Raw genomic sequence first — 23,358 nt, forward strand, 5'->3', positions numbered from 1 at the left:
AGGACCTTAGAGCTGCAGGCAGGAGCACAAAGGTAAAAACATATATTGAGTCCCAACACCCTCACTGCGGTGGTTGGTCTCTGTGGCGCAATCGGTTAGCACGTTCGGCTGTTAACTGAAAGGCTGGTGGTTCAAGCCCACCCAGGGACGTATGCTTTTGCCTACATCAAGTCCTGAATTAAAACACAGCTGTCTGGCTTTGCTCTTAGAGCTCTCGCTTTGCCTGCGTGACATGCTCTATCTCAACATTTCTATCTTCTCTCATCTCTTCACCTCTAGTCATTTCCACCAATAGGACTGGAAACGGGACATCAAGTCCTGAATTAAAAAACAGCTGTCTGGCTTTGCTCTTAGAGCTCTCGCTTTGCCTGCGTGACATGCTCTATCTCAACATTTCTATCTTCTCTCATCTCTTCACCTCTAGTCATTTCCACCAATAGGACTGGAAACGGGCCACCAAGCCTTCTACTTTAACCACAGGCGTACTGAGGGCCAATAAAAGGCACAGAAGCATTTCTTGATCCGGGGCTGAGAACTGCATGCACAGGGACCTCGTGGCGCAACGGTAGCGCGTCTGACTCCAGATCAGAAGTTTGCGTGTTCAAATCACGTCGGGGTCACTCTTTGACATTTTTTTCCCCACCAAGTCTATATCTCTGACTTCTAAAGCAAAGCCAAAAGAAGGGCGCTTTGCATTGGCCGGGAATCGAACCCGGGCCTCCCGCGTGGCAGGCGAGAATTTTACCACTGAACCACCAATGCTTCACTTACATAGGCTGAGCAGAGAGCCTTGCCGTAGACAGTAGTGATGAGGCCCATGCATTCGCATGGGACACCTATGAACAAAGTTTGCATGGCAAGCCTTGGACTGCCAAACGTTCACATGCTGATGGCAGGAATCAGATGCAGGAGACTGAAACTATGAATGTTTCTGCTTTTGCTAAGGACAGTGGTTTGGGGCCAGTGTTGTGCTTGACAGAGCACGACATCAGCCTGCTCTCTGGCTGCTCCCGGGAGAAGTGGCTGACAGAAAGCACCCTCCAGACCACCAGCAATCTTGTGTTTCACAACATGCCACTGTCACTGGACTTTCCTTCTGGGAAAGCCTAGTCACTGACCTGGCCAGATTCCCTGTCCTCCCCAAAATCCTGGGGAGAAACGGGCAGAGTTCTGCGCCCTGCGCCCTCTTTCGCGTCCCTAACGCGCTCCCAACGCGCCCTACAGCCCTGGTCGGGCACAGCCCTGGTCGGGCTCATACCACTGGGGCCTCTGCCGAGGAAGAGCCCCGGAAGCCTAGGGCCAGGCCTATTGCACAGGCATCTTAGACCAGGCCATTCCGGGATTGCTGTGTTTCACGTCCTGCCCTTCAACACTCCTGGGAGGGCTTTCCCTGAGAACCCTCATGTCTCTGCCCTCCCAGGAGGCTGTGGTTCTATGCAAAATAGGGGGTGCACCACGGGCCGTCCCCTTTCCTCTCTCTCGCCAATATCTTTCACCAAAGCTGAGCCCTGCAGGTAAATGTATCTATCTGGCTGAGGGGCCAGGGAGGGCCTTTGCCTGCAGTCTTATAAGCCAGAGTGCAGAGAAGGCAGCAGCTCTGGGACCGGGACTCTGCTCAAAGACATATCTAACATGCCACAGTGGAGCTGAGATGGGCAAGACACGTGTCTCACAGGCTGGCAGCACACCAAGACAGTGGCAGGAAACTATGCTAACAAGGAAAGAGAAAAGTCACGTGTCTCGTGGCCTTCCCACCATTAGACAGTAGTCTGCACAAGAAAACATCCAACAGTGACAGGACAACCAAGCAAATGACAAACGCCGTGCTGAATAAAGTCATCTTACATGACATTTCGTACAAAGGCCCAGATCATGGGGATGATCGCGCAGCAGAAGCAGCAAGTATCAGAGCCACCGAACCTGGGGTGAGTTACACGAGGAGAAAGGGCGACATGGGGACAGGGGCTATGGGCTTAGGGAACAGCTACCACAATGCAACCTCGGGTGTGGGGATGCCACTCATTGCGGGTACTGCCCTGGGATTTCCTTTTAGAAAGAATCGCTGGTTAAAGTGTAGTGCACAAAAAAAACAACTCCTCGATTACACTATTAGATAACATCCTTTAACTGCCCCACCCACCCTGTGTGAGTCTCACCCACTTCCCGCCTGCTCCCTCTAGTCTGAGAGTTGTATCTCCACAAAAAACACACAGTGGGGCTCAATGAGCTGCTCATGTCTGACATGGACACCTAAGCAGTGCTGGATTCACAACCTGAAAGCCTGCAAAGGAAAGTGTGCCCGGCAGAAGATAAGCTGCCTGGCAACTCAGAACCTTCTTCTAAGAGAAGTAAGACATGTCACAATGGAGTCTAAGCCTACCTGTCTTATGCCAGGACCTTAGAGCTGCAGGCAGGAGCACAAAGGTAAAAACATATATTGAGTCCCAACACGCTCACTGCAGTGGTTGGTCTCTGTGGCGCAATCGGTTAGCGTGTTCGGCTGTTAACCAAAAGGTTGGTGGTTCAAGCCCACCCAGGGACGTATGCTTTTGCCTACATCAAGTCCTGAATTAAAACACAGCTGTCTGGCTTTGCTCTTAGAGCTCTCGCTTTGCCTGCGTGACATGCTCTATCTCAACATTTCTATCTTCTCTCATCTCTTCACCTCTAGTCATTTCCACCAATAGGACTGGAAACGGGACATCAAGTCCTGAATTAAAACACAGCTGTCTGGCTTTGCTCTTAGAGCTCTCGCTTTGCCTGCGTGACATGCTCTATCTCAACATTTCTATCTTCTCTCATCTCTTCACCTCTAGTCATTTCCACCAATAGGACTGGAAACGGGACACCAAGCCTTCTACTTTAACCACAGGCGTACTGAGGGCCAATAAAAGCCACAGAAGCATTTCTTGATCCGGGGCTGAGAACTGCATGCACAGGGACCTCGTGGTGCAACGGTAGCGCGTCTGACTCCAGATCAGAAGGTTGTGTGTTCAAATCACGTCAGGGTCACTCTTTGACATTTTTTTCCCCACCAAGTCTATATCTCTGACTTCTAAAGCAAAGCCAAAAGAAGGGCGCTTTGCATTGGCCGGGAATCGAACCCGGGCCTCCCGCGTGGCAGGCGAGAATTCTACCACTGAACCACCAATGCTTCACTTACATAGGCTGAGCAGAGAGCCCTGCCGTAGACAGTAGTGATGAGGCCCATGCATTCGCATTGGACACCTATGAACAAAGTTTGCATGGCAAGCCTTGGACTGCCAAACGTTCACATGCTGATGGCAGGAATCAGATGCAGGAGACTGAAACTATGAATGTTTCTGCTTTTGCTAAGGACAGTGGTTTGGGGCCAGTGTTGTGCTTGACAGAGCACGACATCAGCCTGCTCTCTGGCTGCTCCCGGGAGAAGTGGCTGACAGAAAGCACCCTCCAGACCACCAGCAATCTTGTGTTTCACAACATGCCACTGTCACTGGACTTTCCTTCTGGGAAAGCCTAGTCACTGACCTGGCCAGATTCCCTGTCCTCCCCAAAATCCTGGGGAGAAACGGGCAGAGTTCTGCGCCCTGCGCCCTCTTTCGCGTCCCTAACGCGCTCCCAACGCGCCCTACAGCCCTGGTCGGGCTCATACCACTGGGGCCTCTGCCGAGGAAGAGCCCTGGAAGCCTAGGGCCAGGCCTATTGCACAGGCATCTTAGACCAGGCCATTCCGGGATTGCTGTGTTTCACGTCCTGCCCTTCAACACTCCTGGGAGGGCTTTCCCTGAGAACCCTCATGTCTCTGCCCTCCCAGGAGGCTGTGGTTCTATGCAAAATAGGGGGTGCACCACGGGCCGTCCCCTTTCCTCTCTCTCGCCAATATCTTTCACCAAAGCTGAGCCCTGCAGGTAAATGTATCTATCTGGCTGAGGGGCCAGGGAGGGCCTTTGCCTGCAGTCTTACAAGCCAGAGTGCAGAGAAGGCAGCAACTCTGGGACCGGGACTCTGCTCAAAGGCATATCTAACATGCCACAGTGGAGCTGAGATGGGCAAGACACGTGTCTCACAGGCTGGCAGCACACCAAGACAGTGGCAGGAAACTATGCTAACAAGGAAAGAGAAAAGTCACGTGTCTCGTGGCCTTCCCACCATTAGACAGTAGTCTGCGCAAGAAAACATCCAACAGTGACAGGACAACCAAGCAAATGACAAACGCCGTGCTGAATAAAGTCATCTTACATGACATTTCGTACAAAGGCCCAGATCATGGGGATGATCGCGCAGCAGAAGCAGCAAGTATCAGAGCCACCGAACCTGGGGTGAGTTACACGAGGAGAAAGGGCGACATGGGGACAGGGGCTATGGGCTCAGGGAACAGCTACCACAATGCAACCTCGGGTGTGGGGATGCCACTCATTGCGGGTACTGCCCTGGGATTTCCTTTTAGAAAGAATCGCTGGTTAAAGTGTAGAGCACAAAAAAACCTACTCCTCGATTACACTATTAGATAACATCCTTTAACTGCCCCACCCACCCTGTGTGAGTCTCACCCACTTCCCGCCTGCTCCCTCTAGTCTGAGAGTTGTATCTCCACAAAAAACACACAATGGGGCTCAATGAGCTGCTCATGTCTGACATGGACACCTAAGCAGTGCTGGATTCACAACCTGAAAGCCTGCAAAGGAAAGTGTGCCCGGCAGAAGATAAGCTGCCTGGCAACTCAGAACCTTCTTCTAAGAGAAGTAAGACATGTCACAATGGAGTCTAAGCCTACCTGTCTTATGCCAGGACCTTAGAGCTGCAGGCAGGAGCACAAAGGTAAAAACATATATTGAGTCCCAACACACTCACTGCGGTGGTTGGTCTCTGTGGCGCAATCGGTTAGCACGTTCGGCTGTTAACTGAAAGGCTGGTGGTTCAAGCCCACCCAGGGACGTATGCTTTTGCCTACATCAAGTCCTGAATTAAAACACAGCTGTCTGGCTTTGCTCTTAGAGCTCTCGCTTTGCCTGCGTGACATGCTCTATCTCAACATTTCTATCTTCTCTCATCTCTTCACCTCTAGTCATTTCCACCAATAGGACTGGAAACGGGACATCAAGTCCTGAATTAAGACACAGCTGTCTGGCTTTGCTCTTAGAGCTCTCGCTTTGCCTGCGTGACATGCTCTATCTCAACATTTCTATCTTCTCTCATCTCTTCACCTCTAGTCATTTCCACCAATAGGACTGGAAACGGGCCACCAAGCCTTCTACTTTAACCACAGGCGTACTGAGGGCCAATAAAAGGCACAGAAGCATTTCTTGATCCGGGGCTGAGAACTGCATGCACAGGGACCTCGTGGCGCAACGGTAGCGCGTCTGACTCCAGATCAGAAGTTTGCGTGTTCAAATCACGTCGGGGTCACTCTTTGACATTTTTTTCCCCACCAAGTCTATATCTCTGACTTCTAAAGCAAAGCCAAAAGAAGGGCGCTTTGCATTGGCCGGGAATCAAACCCGGGCCTCCCGCGTGGCAGGCGAGAATTCTACCACTGAACCACCAATGCTTCACTTACATAGACTGAGCAGAGAGCCCTGCCGTAGACAGTAGTGATGAGGCCCATGCATTCGCATGGGACACCTATGAACAAAGTTTGCATGGCAAGCCTTGGACTGCCAAACGTTCACATGCTGATGGCAGGAATCAGATGCAGGAGACTGAAACTATGAATGTTTCTGCTTTTGCTAAGGACAGTGGTTTGGGGCCAGTGTTGTGCTTGACAGAGCACGACATCAGCCTGCTCTCTGGCTGCTCCCGGGAGAAGTGGCTGACAGAAAGCACCCTCCAGACCACCAGCAATCTTGTGTTTCACAACATGCCACTGTCACTGGACTTTCCTTCTGGGAAAGCCTAGTCACTGACCTGGCCAGATTCCCTGTCCTCCCCAAAATCCTGGGGAGAAACGGGCAGAGTTCTGCGCCCTGCGCCCTCTTTCGCGTCCCTAACGCGCTCCCAACGCGCCCTACAGCCCTGATCGGGCACAGCCCTGGTCGGGCTCATACCACTGGGGCCTCTGCCGAGGAAGAGCCCCGGAAGCCTAGGGCCAGGCCTATTGCACAGGCATCTTAGACCAGGCCATTCCGGGATTGCTGTGTTTCACGTCCTGCCCTTCAACACTCCTGGGAGGGCTTTCCCTGAGAACCCTCATGTCTCTGCCCTCCCAGGAGGCTGTGGTTCTATGCAAAATAGGGGGTGCACCACGGGCCGTCCCCTTTCCTCTCTCTCGCCAATATCTTTCACCAAAGCTGAGCCCTGCAGGTAAATGTATCTATCTGGCTGAGGGGCCAGGGAGGGCCTTTGCCTGCAGTCTTATAAGCCAGAGTGCAGAGAAGGCAGCAGCTCTGGGACCGGGACTCTGCTCAAAGACATATCTAACATGCCACAGTGGAGCTGAGATGGGCAAGACACGTGTCTCACAGGCTGGCAGCACACCAAGACAGTGGCAGGAAACTATGCTAACAAGGAAAGAGAAAAGTCACGTGTCTCGTGGCCTTCCCACCATTAGACAGTAGTCTGCACAAGAAAACATCCAACAGTGACAGGACAACCAAGCAAATGACAAACGCCGTGCTGAATAAAGTCATCTTACATGACATTTCGTACAAAGGCCCAGATCATGGGGATGATCGCGCAGCAGAAGCAGCAAGTATCAGAGCCACCGAACCTGGGGTGAGTTACACGAGGAGAAAGGGCGACATGGGGACAGGGGCTATGGGCTTAGGGAACAGCTACCACAATGCAACCTCGGGTGTGGGGATGCCACTCATTGCGGGTACTGCCCTGGGATTTCCTTTTAGAAAGAATCGCTGGTTAAAGTGTAGTGCACAAAAAAAACAACTCCTCGATTACACTATTAGATAACATCCTTTAACTGCCCCACCCACCCTGTGTGAGTCTCACCCACTTCCCGCCTGCTCCCTCTAGTCTGAGAGTTGTATCTCCACAAAAAACACACAGTGGGGCTCAATGAGCTGCTCATGTCTGACATGGACACCTAAGCAGTGCTGGATTCACAACCTGAAAGCCTGCAAAGGAAAGTGTGCCCGGCAGAAGATAAGCTGCCTGGCAACTCAGAACCTTCTTCTAAGAGAAGTAAGACATGTCACAATGGAGTCTAAGCCTACCTGTCTTATGCCAGGACCTTAGAGCTGCAGGCAGGAGCACAAAGGTAAAAACATATATTGAGTCCCAACACGCTCACTGCAGTGGTTGGTCTCTGTGGCGCAATCGGTTAGCGTGTTCGGCTGTTAACCAAAAGGTTGGTGGTTCAAGCCCACCCAGGGACGTATGCTTTTGCCTACATCAAGTCCTGAATTAAAACACAGCTGTCTGGCTTTGCTCTTAGAGCTCTCGCTTTGCCTGCGTGACATGCTCTATCTCAACATTTCTATCTTCTCTCATCTCTTCACCTCTAGTCATTTCCACCAATAGGACTGGAAACGGGACATCAAGTCCTGAATTAAAACACAGCTGTCTGGCTTTGCTCTTAGAGCTCTCGCTTTGCCTGCGTGACATGCTCTATCTCAACATTTCTATCTTCTCTCATCTCTTCACCTCTAGTCATTTCCACCAATAGGACTGGAAACGGGACACCAAGCCTTCTACTTTAACCACAGGCGTACTGAGGGCCAATAAAAGCCACAGAAGCATTTCTTGATCCGGGGCTGAGAACTGCATGCACAGGGACCTCGTGGTGCAACGGTAGCGCGTCTGACTCCAGATCAGAAGGTTGTGTGTTCAAATCACGTCAGGGTCACTCTTTGACATTTTTTTCCCCACCAAGTCTATATCTCTGACTTCTAAAGCAAAGCCAAAAGAAGGGCGCTTTGCATTGGCCGGGAATCGAACCCGGGCCTCCCGCGTGGCAGGCGAGAATTCTACCACTGAACCACCAATGCTTCACTTACATAGGCTGAGCAGAGAGCCCTGCCGTAGACAGTAGTGATGAGGCCCATGCATTCGCATTGGACACCTATGAACAAAGTTTGCATGGCAAGCCTTGGACTGCCAAACGTTCACATGCTGATGGCAGGAATCAGATGCAGGAGACTGAAACTATGAATGTTTCTGCTTTTGCTAAGGACAGTGGTTTGGGGCCAGTGTTGTGCTTGACAGAGCACGACATCAGCCTGCTCTCTGGCTGCTCCCGGGAGAAGTGGCTGACAGAAAGCACCCTCCAGACCACCAGCAATCTTGTGTTTCACAACATGCCACTGTCACTGGACTTTCCTTCTGGGAAAGCCTAGTCACTGACCTGGCCAGATTCCCTGTCCTCCCCAAAATCCTGGGGAGAAACGGGCAGAGTTCTGCGCCCTGCGCCCTCTTTCGCGTCCCTAACGCGCTCCCAACGCGCCCTACAGCCCTGGTCGGGCTCATACCACTGGGGCCTCTGCCGAGGAAGAGCCCTGGAAGCCTAGGGCCAGGCCTATTGCACAGGCATCTTAGACCAGGCCATTCCGGGATTGCTGTGTTTCACGTCCTGCCCTTCAACACTCCTGGGAGGGCTTTCCCTGAGAACCCTCATGTCTCTGCCCTCCCAGGAGGCTGTGGTTCTATGCAAAATAGGGGGTGCACCACGGGCCGTCCCCTTTCCTCTCTCTCGCCAATATCTTTCACCAAAGCTGAGCCCTGCAGGTAAATGTATCTATCTGGCTGAGGGGCCAGGGAGGGCCTTTGCCTGCAGTCTTACAAGCCAGAGTGCAGAGAAGGCAGCAACTCTGGGACCGGGACTCTGCTCAAAGGCATATCTAACATGCCACAGTGGAGCTGAGATGGGCAAGACACGTGTCTCACAGGCTGGCAGCACACCAAGACAGTGGCAGGAAACTATGCTAACAAGGAAAGAGAAAAGTCACGTGTCTCGTGGCCTTCCCACCATTAGACAGTAGTCTGCGCAAGAAAACATCCAACAGTGACAGGACAACCAAGCAAATGACAAACGCCGTGCTGAATAAAGTCATCTTACATGACATTTCGTACAAAGGCCCAGATCATGGGGATGATCGCGCAGCAGAAGCAGCAAGTATCAGAGCCACCGAACCTGGGGTGAGTTACACGAGGAGAAAGGGCGACATGGGGACAGGGGCTATGGGCTCAGGGAACAGCTACCACAATGCAACCTCGGGTGTGGGGATGCCACTCATTGCGGGTACTGCCCTGGGATTTCCTTTTAGAAAGAATCGCTGGTTAAAGTGTAGAGCACAAAAAAACCTACTCCTCGATTACACTATTAGATAACATCCTTTAACTGCCCCACCCACCCTGTGTGAGTCTCACCCACTTCCCGCCTGCTCCCTCTAGTCTGAGAGTTGTATCTCCACAAAAAACACACAATGGGGCTCAATGAGCTGCTCATGTCTGACATGGACACCTAAGCAGTGCTGGATTCACAACCTGAAAGCCTGCAAAGGAAAGTGTGCCCGGCAGAAGATAAGCTGCCTGGCAACTCAGAACCTTCTTCTAAGAGAAGTAAGACATGTCACAATGGAGTCTAAGCCTACCTGTCTTATGCCAGGACCTTAGAGCTGCAGGCAGGAGCACAAAGGTAAAAACATATATTGAGTCCCAACACACTCACTGCGGTGGTTGGTCTCTGTGGCGCAATCGGTTAGCACGTTCGGCTGTTAACTGAAAGGCTGGTGGTTCAAGCCCACCCAGGGACGTATGCTTTTGCCTACATCAAGTCCTGAATTAAAACACAGCTGTCTGGCTTTGCTCTTAGAGCTCTCGCTTTGCCTGCGTGACATGCTCTATCTCAACATTTCTATCTTCTCTCATCTCTTCACCTCTAGTCATTTCCACCAATAGGACTGGAAACGGGACATCAAGTCCTGAATTAAGACACAGCTGTCTGGCTTTGCTCTTAGAGCTCTCGCTTTGCCTGCGTGACATGCTCTATCTCAACATTTCTATCTTCTCTCATCTCTTCACCTCTAGTCATTTCCACCAATAGGACTGGAAACGGGCCACCAAGCCTTCTACTTTAACCACAGGCGTACTGAGGGCCAATAAAAGGCACAGAAGCATTTCTTGATCCGGGGCTGAGAACTGCATGCACAGGGACCTCGTGGCGCAACGGTAGCGCGTCTGACTCCAGATCAGAAGTTTGCGTGTTCAAATCACGTCGGGGTCACTCTTTGACATTTTTTTCCCCACCAAGTCTATATCTCTGACTTCTAAAGCAAAGCCAAAAGAAGGGCGCTTTGCATTGGCCGGGAATCAAACCCGGGCCTCCCGCGTGGCAGGCGAGAATTCTACCACTGAACCACCAATGCTTCACTTACATAGACTGAGCAGAGAGCCCTGCCGTAGACAGTAGTGATGAGGCCCATGCATTCGCATGGGACACCTATGAACAAAGTTTGCATGGCAAGCCTTGGACTGCCAAACGTTCACATGCTGATGGCAGGAATCAGATGCAGGAGACTGAAACTATGAATGTTTCTGCTTTTGCTAAGGACAGTGGTTTGGGGCCAGTGTTGTGCTTGACAGAGCACGACATCAGCCTGCTCTCTGGCTGCTCCCGGGAGAAGTGGCTGACAGAAAGCACCCTCCAGACCACCAGCAATCTTGTGTTTCACAACATGCCACTGTCACTGGACTTTCCTTCTGGGAAAGCCTAGTCACTGACCTGGCCAGATTCCCTGTCCTCCCCAAAATCCTGGGGAGAAACGGGCAGAGTTCTGCGCCCTGCGCCCTCTTTCGCGTCCCTAACGCGCTCCCAACGCGCCCTACAGCCCTGATCGGGCACAGCCCTGGTCGGGCTCATACCACTGGGGCCTCTGCCGAGGAAGAGCCCCGGAAGCCTAGGGCCAGGCCTATTGCACAGGCATCTTAGACCAGGCCATTCCGGGATTGCTGTGTTTCACGTCCTGCCCTTCAACACTCCTGGGAGGGCTTTCCCTGAGAACCCTCATGTCTCTGCCCTCCCAGGAGGCTGTGGTTCTATGCAAAATAGGGGGTGCACCACGGGCCGTCCCCTTTCCTCTCTCTCGCCAATATCTTTCACCAAAGCTGAGCCCTGCAGGTAAATGTATCTATCTGGCTGAGGGGCCAGGGAGGGCCTTTGCCTGCAGTCTTATAAGCCAGAGTGCAGAGAAGGCAGCAGCTCTGGGACCGGGACTCTGCTCAAAGACATATCTAACATGCCACAGTGGAGCTGAGATGGGCAAGACACGTGTCTCACAGGCTGGCAGCACACCAAGACAGTGGCAGGAAACTATGCTAACAAGGAAAGAGAAAAGTCACGTGTCTCGTGGCCTTCCCACCATTAGACAGTAGTCTGCGCAAGAAAACATCCAACAGTGACAGGACAACCAAGCAAATGACAAACGCCGTGCTGAATAAAGTCATCTTACATGACATTTCGTACAAAGGCCCAGATCATGGGGATGATCGCGCAGCAGAAGCAGCAAGTATCAGAGCCACCGAACCTGGGGTGAGTTACACGAGGAGAAAGGGCGACATGGGGACAGGGGCTATGGGCTTAGGGAACAGCTACCACAATGCAACCTCGGGTGTGGGGATACCACTCATTGCGGGTACTGCCCTGGGATTTCCTTTTAGAAAGAATCGCTGGTTAAAGTGTAGTGCACAAAAAACCCAACTCCTCGATTACACTATTAGATAACATCCTTTAACTGCCCCACCCACCCTGTGTGAGTCTCACCCACTTCCCGCCTGCTCCCTCTAGTCTGAGAGTTGTATCTCCACAAAAAACACACAGTGGGGCTCAATGAGCTGCTCATGTCTGGCATGGACACCTAAGCAGTGCTGGATTCACAACCTGAAAGCCTGCAAAGGAAAGTGTGCCCGGCAGAAGATAAGCTGCCTGGCAACTCAGAACCTTCTTCTAAGAGAAGTAAGACATGTCACAATGGAGTCTAAGCCTACCTGTCTTATGCCAGGACCTTAGAGCTGCAGGCAGGAGCACAAAGGTAAAAACATATATTGAGTCCCAACACGCTCACTGCGGTGGTTGGTCTCTGTGGCGCAATCGGTTAGCGCGTTCGGCTGTTAACCGAAAGGTTGGTGGTTCAAACCCACCCAGGGACGTATGCTTTTGCCTACATCAAGTCCTGAATTAAAACACAGCTGTCTGGCTTTGCTCTTAGAGCTCTCGCTTTGCCTGCGTGACATGCTCTATCCCAACATTTCTATCTTCTCTCATCTCTTCACCTCTAGTCATTTCCACCAATAGGACTGGAAACGGGACATCAAGTCCTGAATTAAAACACAGCTGTCTGGCTTTGCTCTTAGAGCTCTCGCTTTGCCTGCGTGACATGCTCTATCTCAACATTTCTATCTTCTCTCATCTCTTCACCTCTAGTCATTTCCACCAATAGGACTGGAAACGGGACACCAAGCCTTCTACTTTAACCACAGGCGTACTGAGGGCCAATAACAGGCACAGAAGCATTTCTTGATCCGGGGCTGAGAACTGCATGCACAGGGACCTCGTGGCGCAACGGTAGCGCGTCTGACTCCAGATCAGAAGGTTGTGTGTTCAAATCACGTCGGGGTCACTCTTTGACATTTTTTTCCCCACCAAGTCTATATCTCTGACTTCTAAAGCAAAGCCAAAAGAAGGGCGCTTTGCATTGGCCGGGAATAGAACCCGGGCCTCCCGCGTGGCAGGCGAGAATTCGACCACTGAACCACCAATGCTTCACTAACATAGCCTGAGCAGAGAGCCCTGCCGTAGACAGTAGTGACGAGGCCCATGCATTCGCATGGGACACCTATGAACAAAGTTTGCATGACAAGCCTTGGACTGCCAAACGTTCACATGCTGATGGCAGGAATCAGATGCAGGAGACTGAAACTATGAATGTTTCTGCTTTTGCTAAGGACAGTGGTTTGGGGCCAGTATTGTGCTTGACAGAGCACGACATCAGCCTGCTCTCTGGCTGCTCCCGGGAGAAGTGGCTGACAGAAAGCACCCTCCAGACCACCAGCAATCTTGTGTTTCACAACATGCCACTGTCACTGGACTTTCCTTCTGGGAAAGCCTAGTCACTGACCTGGCCAGATTCCCTGTCCTCCCCAAAATCCTGGGGAGAAACGGGCAGAGTTCTGCGTCCTGCGCCCTCTTTCGCGTCCCTAACGCGCTCCCAACGCGCCCTACAGCCCTGGTCGGGCACAGCCCTGGTCGGGCTCATACCACTGGGGCCTCTGCCGAGGAAGAGCCCCGGAAGCCTAGGGCCAGGGCTATTGCACAGGCATCTTAGACCAGGCCATTCCGGGATTGCTGTGTTTCACGTCCTGCCCTTCAACACTCCTGGGAGGGCTTTCCCTGAGAACCCTCATGTCTCTGCCCTCCCAGGAGGCTGTGGTTCTATGCAAAATAGGGGGTGCACCACGGGCCGTCCCCTTTCCTCTCTCTCGCCAATATCTTTCACCAAAGCTGAGCCCTGCAGGTAAATGTATCTATCTGGCTGAGGGGCCAGGGAGGGCCTTTGCCTGCAGTCTTACAAGCCAGAGTGCAGAGAAGGCAGCAACTCTGGGACCGGGACTCTGCTCAAAGACATATCTAACATGCCACAGTGGAGCTGAGATGGGCAAGACACGTGTCTCACAGGCTGGCAGCACACCAAGACAGTGGCAGGAAACTATGCTAACAAGGAAAGAGAAAAGTCACGTGTCTCGTGGCCTTCCCACCATTAGACAGTAGTCTGCGCAAGAAAACATCCAACAGTGACAGGACAACCAAGCAAATGACAAACGCCGTGCTGAATAAAGTCATCTTACATGACATTTCGTACAAAGGCCCAGATCATGGGGATGATCGCGCAGCAGAAGCAGCAAGTATCAGAGCCACCGAACCTGGGGTGAGTTACAAGAGGAGAAAGGGCGACATGGGGACAGGGGCTATGGGCTCAGGGAACAGCTACCACAATGCAACCTCGGGTGTGGGGATGCCACTCATTGCGGGTACTGCCCTGGGATTTCCTTTTAGAAAGAATCGCTGGTTAAAGTGTAGAGCACAAAAAACCCTACTCCTCGATTACACTATTAGATAACATCCTTTAACTGCCCCACCCACCCTGTGTGAGTCTCACCCACTTCCCGCCTGCTCCCTCTAGTCTGAGAGTTGTATCTCCACAAAAACACACAATGGGGCTCAATGAGCTGCTCATGTCTGACATGGACACCTAAGCAGTGCTGGATTCACAACCTGAAAGCCTGCAAAGGAAAGTGTGCCCGGCACAAGATAAGCTGCCTGGCAACTCAGAACCTTCTTCTAAGAGAAGTAAGACATGTCACAATGGAGTCTAAGCCTACCTGTCTTATGCCAGGACCTTAGAGCTGCAGGCAGGAGCACAAAGGTAAAAACATATATTGAGTCCCAACACGCTCACTGTGGTGGTTGGTCTCTGTGGCGCAATCGGTTAGCGCGTTCGGCTGTTAACTGAAAGGTTGGTGGTTCAAGCCCACCCAGTGACGTATGCTTTTGCCTACATCAAGTCCTGAATTAAAACACAGCTGTCTGGCTTTGCTCTTAGAGCTCTCGCTTTGCCTGTGTGACATGCTCTATCTCAACATTTCTATCTTCTCTCATCTCTTCACCTCTAGTCATTTCCACCAATAGGACTGGAAACGGGACATCAAGTCCTGAATTAAAACACAGCTGTCTGGCTTTGCTCTTAGAGCTCTCGCTTTGCCTGCGTGACATGCTCTATCTCAACATTTCTATCTTCTCTCATCTCTTCACCTCTAGTCATTTCCACCAATAGGACTGGAAACGGGCCACCAAGCCTTCTACTTTAACCACATGCGTACTGAGGGCCAATAAAAGGCACAGAAGCATTTCTTGATCCGGGGCTGAGAACTGCATGCACAGGGACCTCGTGGCGCAACGGTAGCGCGTCTGACTCCAGATCAGAAGGTTGTGTGTTCAAATCACGTCGGGGTCACTCTTTGACATTTTTTTCCCCACCAAGTCTATATCTCTGACTTCTAAAGCAAAGCCAAAAGAAGGGCGCTTTGCATTGGCCGGGAATCGAACCCGGGCCTCCCCCGTGGCAGGCGAGAATTCTACCACTGAACCACCAATGCTTCACTTACATAGGCTGAGCAGAGAGCCCTGCCGTAGACAGTAGTGATGAGGCCCATGCATTCGCATTGGACACCTATGAACAAAGTTTGCATGGCAAGCCTTGGACTGCCAAACGTTCACATGCTGATGGCAGGAATCAGATGCAGGAGACTGAAACTATGAATGTTTCTGCTTTTACTAAGGACAGTGGTTTGGGGCCAGTGTTGTGCTTGACAGAGCACGACATCAGCCTGCTCTCTGGCTGCTCCCGGGAGAAGTGGCTGACAGAAAGCACCCTCCAGACCACCAGCAATCTTGTGTTTCACAACATGCCACTGTCACTGGACTTTCCTTCTGGAAAGCCTAGTCACTGACCTGGCCAGATTCCCTGTCCTCCCCAAAATCCTGGGGAGAAACGGGCAGAGTTCTGCGCCCTGCGCCCTCTTTCGCGTCCCTAACGCGCTCCCAACGCGCCCTACAGCCCTGGTCGGGCACAGCCCTGGTCGGGCTCATACCACTGGGGCCTCTGCCGAGGAAGAGCCCCGGAAGCCTAGGGCCAGGCCTATTGCACAGGCATCTTAGACCAGGCCATTCCGGGATTGCTGTGTTTCACGTCCTGCCCTTCAACACTCCTGGGAGGGCTTTCCCTGAGAACCCTCATGTCTCTGCCCTCCCAGGAGGCTGTGGTTCTATGCAAAATAGGGGGTGCACCACGGGCCGTCCCCTTTCCTCTCTCTCGCCAATATCTTTCACCAAAGCTGAGCCCTGCAGGTAAATGTATCTATCTGGCTGAGGGGCCAGGGAGGGCCTTTGCCTGCAGTCTTACAAGCCAGAGTGCAGAGAAGGCAGCAACTCTGGGACCGGGACTCTGCTCAAAGGCATATCTAACATGCCACAGTGGAGCTGAGATGGGCAAGACACGTGTCTCACAGGCTGGCAGCACACCAAGACAGTGGCAGGAAACTATGCTAACAAGGAAAGAGAAAAGTCACGTGTCTCGTGGCCTTCCCACCATTAGACAGTAGTCTGCGCAAGAAAACATCCAACAGTGACAGGACAACCAAGCAAATGACAAACGCCGTGCTGAATAAAGTCATCTTACATGACATTTCGTACAAAGGCCCAGATCATGGGGATGATCGCGCAGCAGAAGCAGCAAGTATCAGAGCCACCGAACCTGGGGTGAGTTACACGAGGAGAAAGGGCGACATGGGGACAGGGGCTATGGGCTCAGGGAACAGCTACCACAATGCAACCTCGGGTGTGGGGATGCCACTCATTGCGGGTACTGCCCTGGGATTTCCTTTTAGAAAGAATCGCTGGTTAAAGTGTAGAGCACAAAAAAACCTACTCCTCGATTACACTATTAGATAACATCCTTTAACTGCCCCACCCACCCTGTGTGAGTCTCACCCACTTCCCGCCTGCTCCCTCTAGTCTGAGAGTTGTATCTCCACAAAAAACACACAATGGGGCTCAATGAGCTGCTCATGTCTGACATGGACACCTAAGCAGTGCTGGATTCACAACCTGAAAGCCTGCAAAGGAAAGTGTGCCCGGCAGAAGATAAGCTGCCTGGCAACTCAGAACCTTCTTCTAAGAGAAGTAAGACATGTCACAATGGAGTCTAAGCCTACCTGTCTTATGCCAGGACCTTAGAGCTGCAGGCAGGAGCACAAAGGTAAAAACATATATTGAGTCCCAACACACTCACTGCGGTGGTTGGTCTCTGTGGCGCAATCGGTTAGCACGTTTGGCTGTTAACTGAAAGGCTGGTGGTTCAAGCCCACCCAGGGACGTATGCTTTTGCCTACATCAAGTCCTGAATTAAAACACAGCTGTCTGGCTTTGCTCTTAGAGCTCTCGCTTTGCCTGCGTGACATGCTCTATCTCAACATTTCTATCTTCTCTCATCTCTTCACCTCTAGTCATTTCCACCAATAGGACTGGAAACGGGACATCAAGTCCTGAATTAAAACACAGCTGTCTGGCTTTGCTCTTAGAGCTCTCGCTTTGCCTGCGTGACATGCTCTATCTCAACATTTCTATCTTCTCTCATCTCTTCACCTCTAGTCATTTCCACCAATAGGACTGGAAACGGGACATCAAGTCCTGAATTAAAACACAGCTGTCTGGCTTTGCTCTTAGAGCTCTCGCTTTGCCTGCGTGACATGCTCTATCTCAACATTTCTATCTTCTCTCATCTCTTCACCTCTAGTCATTTCCACCAATAGGACTGGAAACGGGACACCAAGCCTTCTACTTTAACCAGAGGCGTACTGAGGGCCAATAACAGGCACAGAAGCATTTCTTGATCCGGGGCTGAGAACTGCATGCACAGGGACCTCGTGGCGCAACGGTAGCGCGTCTGACTCCAGATCAGAAGGTTGTGTGTTCAAATCACGTCGGGGTCACTCTTTGACATTTTTTTCCCCACCAAGTCTATATCTCTGACTTCTAAAGCAAAGCCAAAAGAAGGGCGCTTTGCATTGGACGGGAATCGAACCCGGGCCTCCCGCGTGGCAGGCGAGAATTCGACCACTGAACCACCAATGCTTCACTTACATAGCCTGAGCAGAGAGCCCTGCCGTAGACAGTAGTGACGAGGCCCATGCATTCGCATGGGACACCTATGAACAAAGTTTGCATGACAAGCCTTGGACTGCCAAACGTTCACATGCTGATGGCAGGAATCAGATGCAGGAGACTGAAACTATGAATGTTTCTGCTTTTGCTAAGGACAGTGGTTTGGGGCCAGTATTGTGCTTGACAGAGCACGACATCAGCCTGCTCTCTGGCTGCTCCCGGGAGAAGTGGCTGACAGAAAGCACCCTCCAGACCACCAGCAATCTTGTGTTTCACAACATGCCACTGTCACTGGACTTTCCTTCTGGGAAAGCCTAGTCACTGACCTGGCCAGATTCCCTGTCCTCCCCAAAATCCTGGGGAGAAACGGGCAGAGTTCTGCGCCCTCTTTCGCGTCCCTAACGCGCTCCCAACGCGCCCTACAGCCCTGGTCGGGCACAGCCCTGGTCGGGCTCATACCACTGGGGCCTCTGCCGAGGAAGAGCCCCGGAAGCCTAGGGCCAGGCCTATTGCACAGGCATCTTAGACCAGGCCATTCCGGGATTGCTGTGTTTCACGTCCTGCCCTTCAACACTCCTGGGAGGGCTTTCCCTGAGAACCCTCATGTCTCTGCCCTCCCAGGAGGCTGTGGTTCTATGCAAAATAGGGGGTGCACCACGGGCCGTCCCCTTTCCTCTCTCTCGCCAATATCTTTCACCAAAGCTGAGCCCTGCAGGTAAATGTATCTATCTGGCTGAGGGGCCAGGGAGGGCCTTTGCCTGCAGTCTTACAAGCCAGAGTGCAGAGAAGGCAGCAACTCTGGGACCGGGACTCTGCTCAAAGACATATCTAACATGCCACAGTGGAGCTGAGATGGGCAAGACACGTGTCTCACAGGCTGGCAGCACACCAAGACAGTGGCAGGAAACTATGCTAACAAGGAAAGAGAAAAGTCACGTGTCTCGTGGCCTTCCCACCATTAGACAGTAGTCTGCGCAAGAAAACATCCAACAGTGACAGGACAACCAAGCAAATGACAAACGCCGTGCTGAATAAAGTCATCTTACATGACATTTCGTACAAAGGCCCAGATCATGGGGATGATCGCGCAGCAGAAGCAGCAAGTATCAGAGCCACCGAACCTGGGGTGAGTTACAAGAGGAGAAAGGGCGACATGGGGACAGGGGCTATGGGCTCAGGGAACAGCTACCACAATGCAACCTCGGGTGTGGGGATGCCACTCATTGCGGGTACTGCCCTGGGATTTCCTTTTAGAAAGAATCGCTGGTTAAAGTGTAGAGCACAAAAAACCCTACTCCTCGATTACACTATTAGATAACATCCTTTAACTGCCCCACCCACCCTGTGTGAGTCTCACCCACTTCCCGCCTGCTCCCTCTAGTCTGAGAGTTGTATCTCCACAAAAAACACACAATGGGGCTCAATGAGCTGCTCATGTCTGACATGGACACCTAAGCAGTGCTGGATTCACAACCTGAAAGCCTGCAAAGGAAAGTGTGCCCGGCACAAGATAAGCTGCCTGGCAACTCAGAACCTTCTTCTAAGAGAAGTAAGACATGTCACAATGGAGTCTAAGCCTACCTGTCTTATGCCAGGACCTTAGAGCTGCAGGCAGGAGCACAAAGGTAAAAACATATATTGAGTCCCAACACGCTCACTGCGGTGGTTGGTCTCTGTGGCGCAATCGGTTAGCGCGTTCGGCTGTTAACTGAAAGGTTGGTGGTTCAAGCCCACCCAGTGACGTATGCTTTTGCCTACATCAAGTCCTGAATTAAAACACAGCTGTCTGGCTTTGCTCTTAGAGCTCTCGCTTTGCCTGTGTGACATGCTCTATCTCAACATTTCTATCTTCTCTCATCTCTTCACCTCTAGTCATTTCCACCAATAGGACTGGAAACGGGACATCAAGTCCTGAATTAAAACACAGCTGTCTGGCTTTGCTCTTAGAGCTCTCGCTTTGCCTGCGTGACATGCTCTATCTCAACATTTCTATCTTCTCTCATCTCTTCACCTCTAGTCATTTCCACCAATAGGACTGGAAACGGGCCACCAAGCCTTCTACTTTAACCACATGCGTACTGAGGGCCAATAAAAGGCACAGAAGCATTTCTTGATCCGGGGCTGAGAACTGCATGCACAGGGACCTCGTGGCGCAACGGTAGCGCGTCTGACTCCAGATCAGAAGGTTGCGTGTTCAAATCACGTCGGGGTCACTCTTTGACATTTTTTTCCCCACCAAGTCTATATCTCTGACTTCTAAAGCAAAGCCAAAAGAAGGGCGCTTTGCATTGGCCGGGAATCGAACCCGGGCCTCCCGCGTGGCAGGCGAGAATTCTACCACTGAACCACCAATGCTTCACTTACATAGGCTGAGCAGAGAGCCCTGCCGTAGACAGTAGTGATGAGGCCCATGCATTCGCATGGGACACCTATGAACAAAGTTTGCATGGCAAGCCTTGGACTGCCAAACGTTCACATGCTGATGGCAGGAATCAGATGCAGGAGACTGAAACTATGAATGTTTCTGCTTTTGCTAAGGACAGTGGTTTGGGGCCAGTGTGGTGCTTGACAGAGCACGACATCAGCCTGCTCTCTGGCTGCTCCCGGGAGAAGTGGCTGACAGAAAGCACCCTCCAGACCACCAGCAATCTTGTGTTTCACAACATGCCACTGTCACTGGACTTTCCTTCTGGGAAAGCCTAGTCACTGACCTGGCCAGATTCCCTGTCCTCCCCAAAATCCTGGGGAGAAACGGGCAGAGTTCTGCGCCCTGCGCCCTCTTTCGCGTCCCTAACGCGCTCCCAACGCGCCCTACAGCCCTGGTCGGGCACAGCCCTGGTCGGGCTCATACCACTGGGGCCTCTGCCGAGGAAGAGCCCCGGAAGCCTAGGGCCAGGCCTATTGCACAGGCATCTTAGACCAGGCCATTCCGGGATTGCTGTGTTTCACGTCCTGCCCTTCAACACTCCTGGGAGGGCTTTCCCTGAGAACCCTCATGTCTCTGCCCTCCCAGGAGGCTGTGGTTCTATGCAAAATAGGGGGTGCACCACGGGCCGTCCCCTTTCCTCTCTCTCGCCAATATCTTTCACCAAAGCTGAGCCCTGCAGGTAAATGTATCTATCTGGCTGAGGGGCCAGGGAGGGCCTTTGCCTGCAGTCTTACAAGCCAGAGTGCAGAGAAGGCAGCAACTCTGGGACCGGGACTCTGCTCAAAGGCATATCTAACATGCCACAGTGGAGCTGAGATGGGCAAGACACGTGTCTCACAGGCTGGCAGCACACCAAGACAGTGGCAGGAAACTATGCTAACAAGGAAAGAGAAAAGTCACGTGTCTCGTGGCCTTCCCACCATTAGACAGTAGTCTGCGCAAGAAAACATCCAACAGTGACAGGACAACCAAGCAAATGACAAACGCCGTGCTGAATAAAGTCATCTTACATGACATTTCGTACAAAGGCCCAGATCATGGGGATGATCGCGCAGCAGAAGCAGCAAGTATCAGAGCCACCGAACCTGGGGTGAGTTACACGAGGAGAAAGGGCGACATGGGGACAGGGGCTATGGGCTCAGGGAACAGCTACCACAATGCAACCTCGGGTGTGGGGATGCCACTCATTGCGGGTACTGCCCTGGGATTTCCTTTTAGAAAGAATCGCTGGTTAAAGTGTAGAGCACAAAAAAACCTACTCCTCGATTACACTATTAGATAACATCCTTTAACTGCCCCACCCACCCTGTGTGAGTCTCACCCACTTCCCGCCTGCTCCCTCTAGTCTGAGAGTTGTATCTCCACAAAAAACACACAATGGGGCTCAATGAGCTGCTCATGTCTGACATGGACACCTAAGCAGTGCTGGATTCACAACCTGAAAGCCTGCAAAGGAAAGTGTGCCCGGCAGAAGATAAGCTGCCTGGCAACTCAGAACCTTCTTCTAAGAGAAGTAAGACATGTCACAATGGAGTCTAAGCCTACCTGTCTTATGCCAGGACCTTAGAGCTGCAGGCAGGAGCACAAAGGTAAAAACATATATTGAGTCCCAACACACTCACTGCGGTGGTTGGTCTCTGTGGCGCAATCGGTTAGCACGTTTGGCTGTTAACTGAAAGGCTGGTGGTTCAAGCCCACCCAGGGACGTATGCTTTTGCCTACATCAAGTCCTGAATTAAAACACAGCTGTCTGGCTTTGCTCTTAGAGCTCTCGCTTTGCCTGCGTGACATGCTCTATCTCAACATTTCTATCTTCTCTCATCTCTTCACCTCTAGTCATTTCCACCAATAGGACTGGAAACGGGACATCAAGTCCTGAATTAAAACACAGCTGTCTGGCTTTGCTCTTAGAGCTCTCGCTTTGCCTGCGTGACATGCTCTATCTCAACATTTCTATCTTCTCTCATCTCTTCACCTCTAGTCATTTCCACCAATAGGACTGGAAACGGGACACCAAGCCTTCTACTTTAACCACAGGCGTACTGAGGGCCAATAACAGGCACAGAAGCATTTCTTGATCCGGGGCTGAGAACTGCATGCACAGGGACCTCGTGGCGCAACGGTAGCGCGTCTGACTCCAGATCAGAAGGTTGTGTGTTCAAATCACGTCGGGGTCCCTATTTGACATTTTTTTCCCCACCAAGTCTATATCTCTGACTTCTAAAGCAAAGCCAAAAGAAGGGCGCTTTGCATTGGCCGGGAATCGAACCCGGGCCTCCCGCGTGGCAGGCGAGAATTCTACCACTGAACCACCAATGCTTCACTTACATAGCCTGAGCAGAGAGCCCTGCCGTAGACACTAGTGACGAGGCCCATGCATTCGCATGGGACACCTATGAACAAAGTTTGCATGGCAAGCCTTGGACTGCCAAACGTTCACATGCTGATGGCAGGAATCAGATGCAGGAGACTGAAACTATGAATGTTTCTGCTTTTGCTAAGGACAGTGGTTTGGGGCCAGTATTGTGCTTGACAGAGCACGACATCAGCCTGCTCTCTGGCTGCTCCCGGGAGAAGTGGCTGACAGAAAGCACCCTCCAGACCACCAGCAATCTTGTGTTTCACAACATGCCACTGTCACTGGACTTTCCTTCTGGGAAAGCCTAGTCACTGACCTGGCCAGATTCCCTGTCCTCCCCAAAATCCTGGGGAGAAACGGTCAGAGTTCTGCGTCCTGCGCCCTCTTTCGCGTCCCTAACGCGCTCCCAACGCGCCCTACAGCCCTGGTCGGGCACAGCCCTGGTCGGGCTCATACCACTGGGGCCTCTGCCGAGGAAGAGCCCCGGAAGCCTAGGGCCAGGCCTATTGCACAGGCATCTTAGACCAGGCCATTCCGGGATTGCTGTGTTATACGTCCTGCCCTTCAACACTCCTGGGAGGGCTTTCCCTGAGAACCCTCATGTCTCTGCCCTCCCAGGAGGCTGTGGTTCTATGCAAAATAGGGCGTGCACCACGGGCCGTCCCCTTTCCTCTCTCTCGCCAATATCTTTCACCAAAGCTGAGCCCTGCAGGTAAATGTATCTATCTGGCTGAGGGGCCAGGGAGGGCCTTTGCCTGCAGTCTTATAAGCCAGAGTGCAGAGAAGGCAGCAGCTCTGGGACCGGGACTCTGCTCAAAGACATATCTAACATGCCACAGTGGAGCTGAGATGGGCAAGACACGTGTGTCACAGGCTGGCAGCACACCAAGACAGTGGCAGGAAACTATGCTAACAAGGAAAGAG

The 23,358-nt window shown here is 52.1% G+C and overlaps 5 non-coding genes across 5 annotated transcripts; 1 reads left to right on the forward strand and 4 right to left on the reverse strand.

Moving 5' to 3' along the window:
- Nucleotides 1-3,083: 3,083 nt before the first annotated feature.
- Nucleotides 3,084-3,154, reverse strand: TRNAG-GCC (transfer RNA glycine (anticodon GCC)). The gene has a single exon. It is a non-coding gene; the product is annotated as a tRNA-Gly (tRNA).
- Nucleotides 3,155-7,851: 4,697 nt separating this feature from the next.
- On the reverse strand, nt 7,852-7,922 carry TRNAG-GCC (transfer RNA glycine (anticodon GCC)). The gene has a single exon. It is a non-coding gene; the product is annotated as a tRNA-Gly (tRNA).
- Nucleotides 7,923-12,004: 4,082 nt separating this feature from the next.
- On the forward strand, nt 12,005-12,078 carry TRNAN-GUU (transfer RNA asparagine (anticodon GUU)). Its single transcript has one exon. It is a non-coding gene; the product is annotated as a tRNA-Asn (tRNA).
- Nucleotides 12,079-19,931: 7,853 nt separating this feature from the next.
- On the reverse strand, nt 19,932-20,002 carry TRNAG-GCC (transfer RNA glycine (anticodon GCC)). Its single transcript has one exon. It is a non-coding gene; the product is annotated as a tRNA-Gly (tRNA).
- A 2,321-nt stretch (nt 20,003-22,323) lies between these two features.
- On the reverse strand, nt 22,324-22,394 carry TRNAG-GCC (transfer RNA glycine (anticodon GCC)). The gene has a single exon. It is a non-coding gene; the product is annotated as a tRNA-Gly (tRNA).
- Nucleotides 22,395-23,358: the final 964 nt, after the last annotated feature.

The sequence above is a fragment of the Pleurodeles waltl genome, chromosome 4_1, assembly GCF_031143425.1.
Source record: "Pleurodeles waltl isolate 20211129_DDA chromosome 4_1, aPleWal1.hap1.20221129, whole genome shotgun sequence".
NCBI lineage: Eukaryota > Metazoa > Chordata > Amphibia > Caudata > Salamandridae > Pleurodeles > Pleurodeles waltl.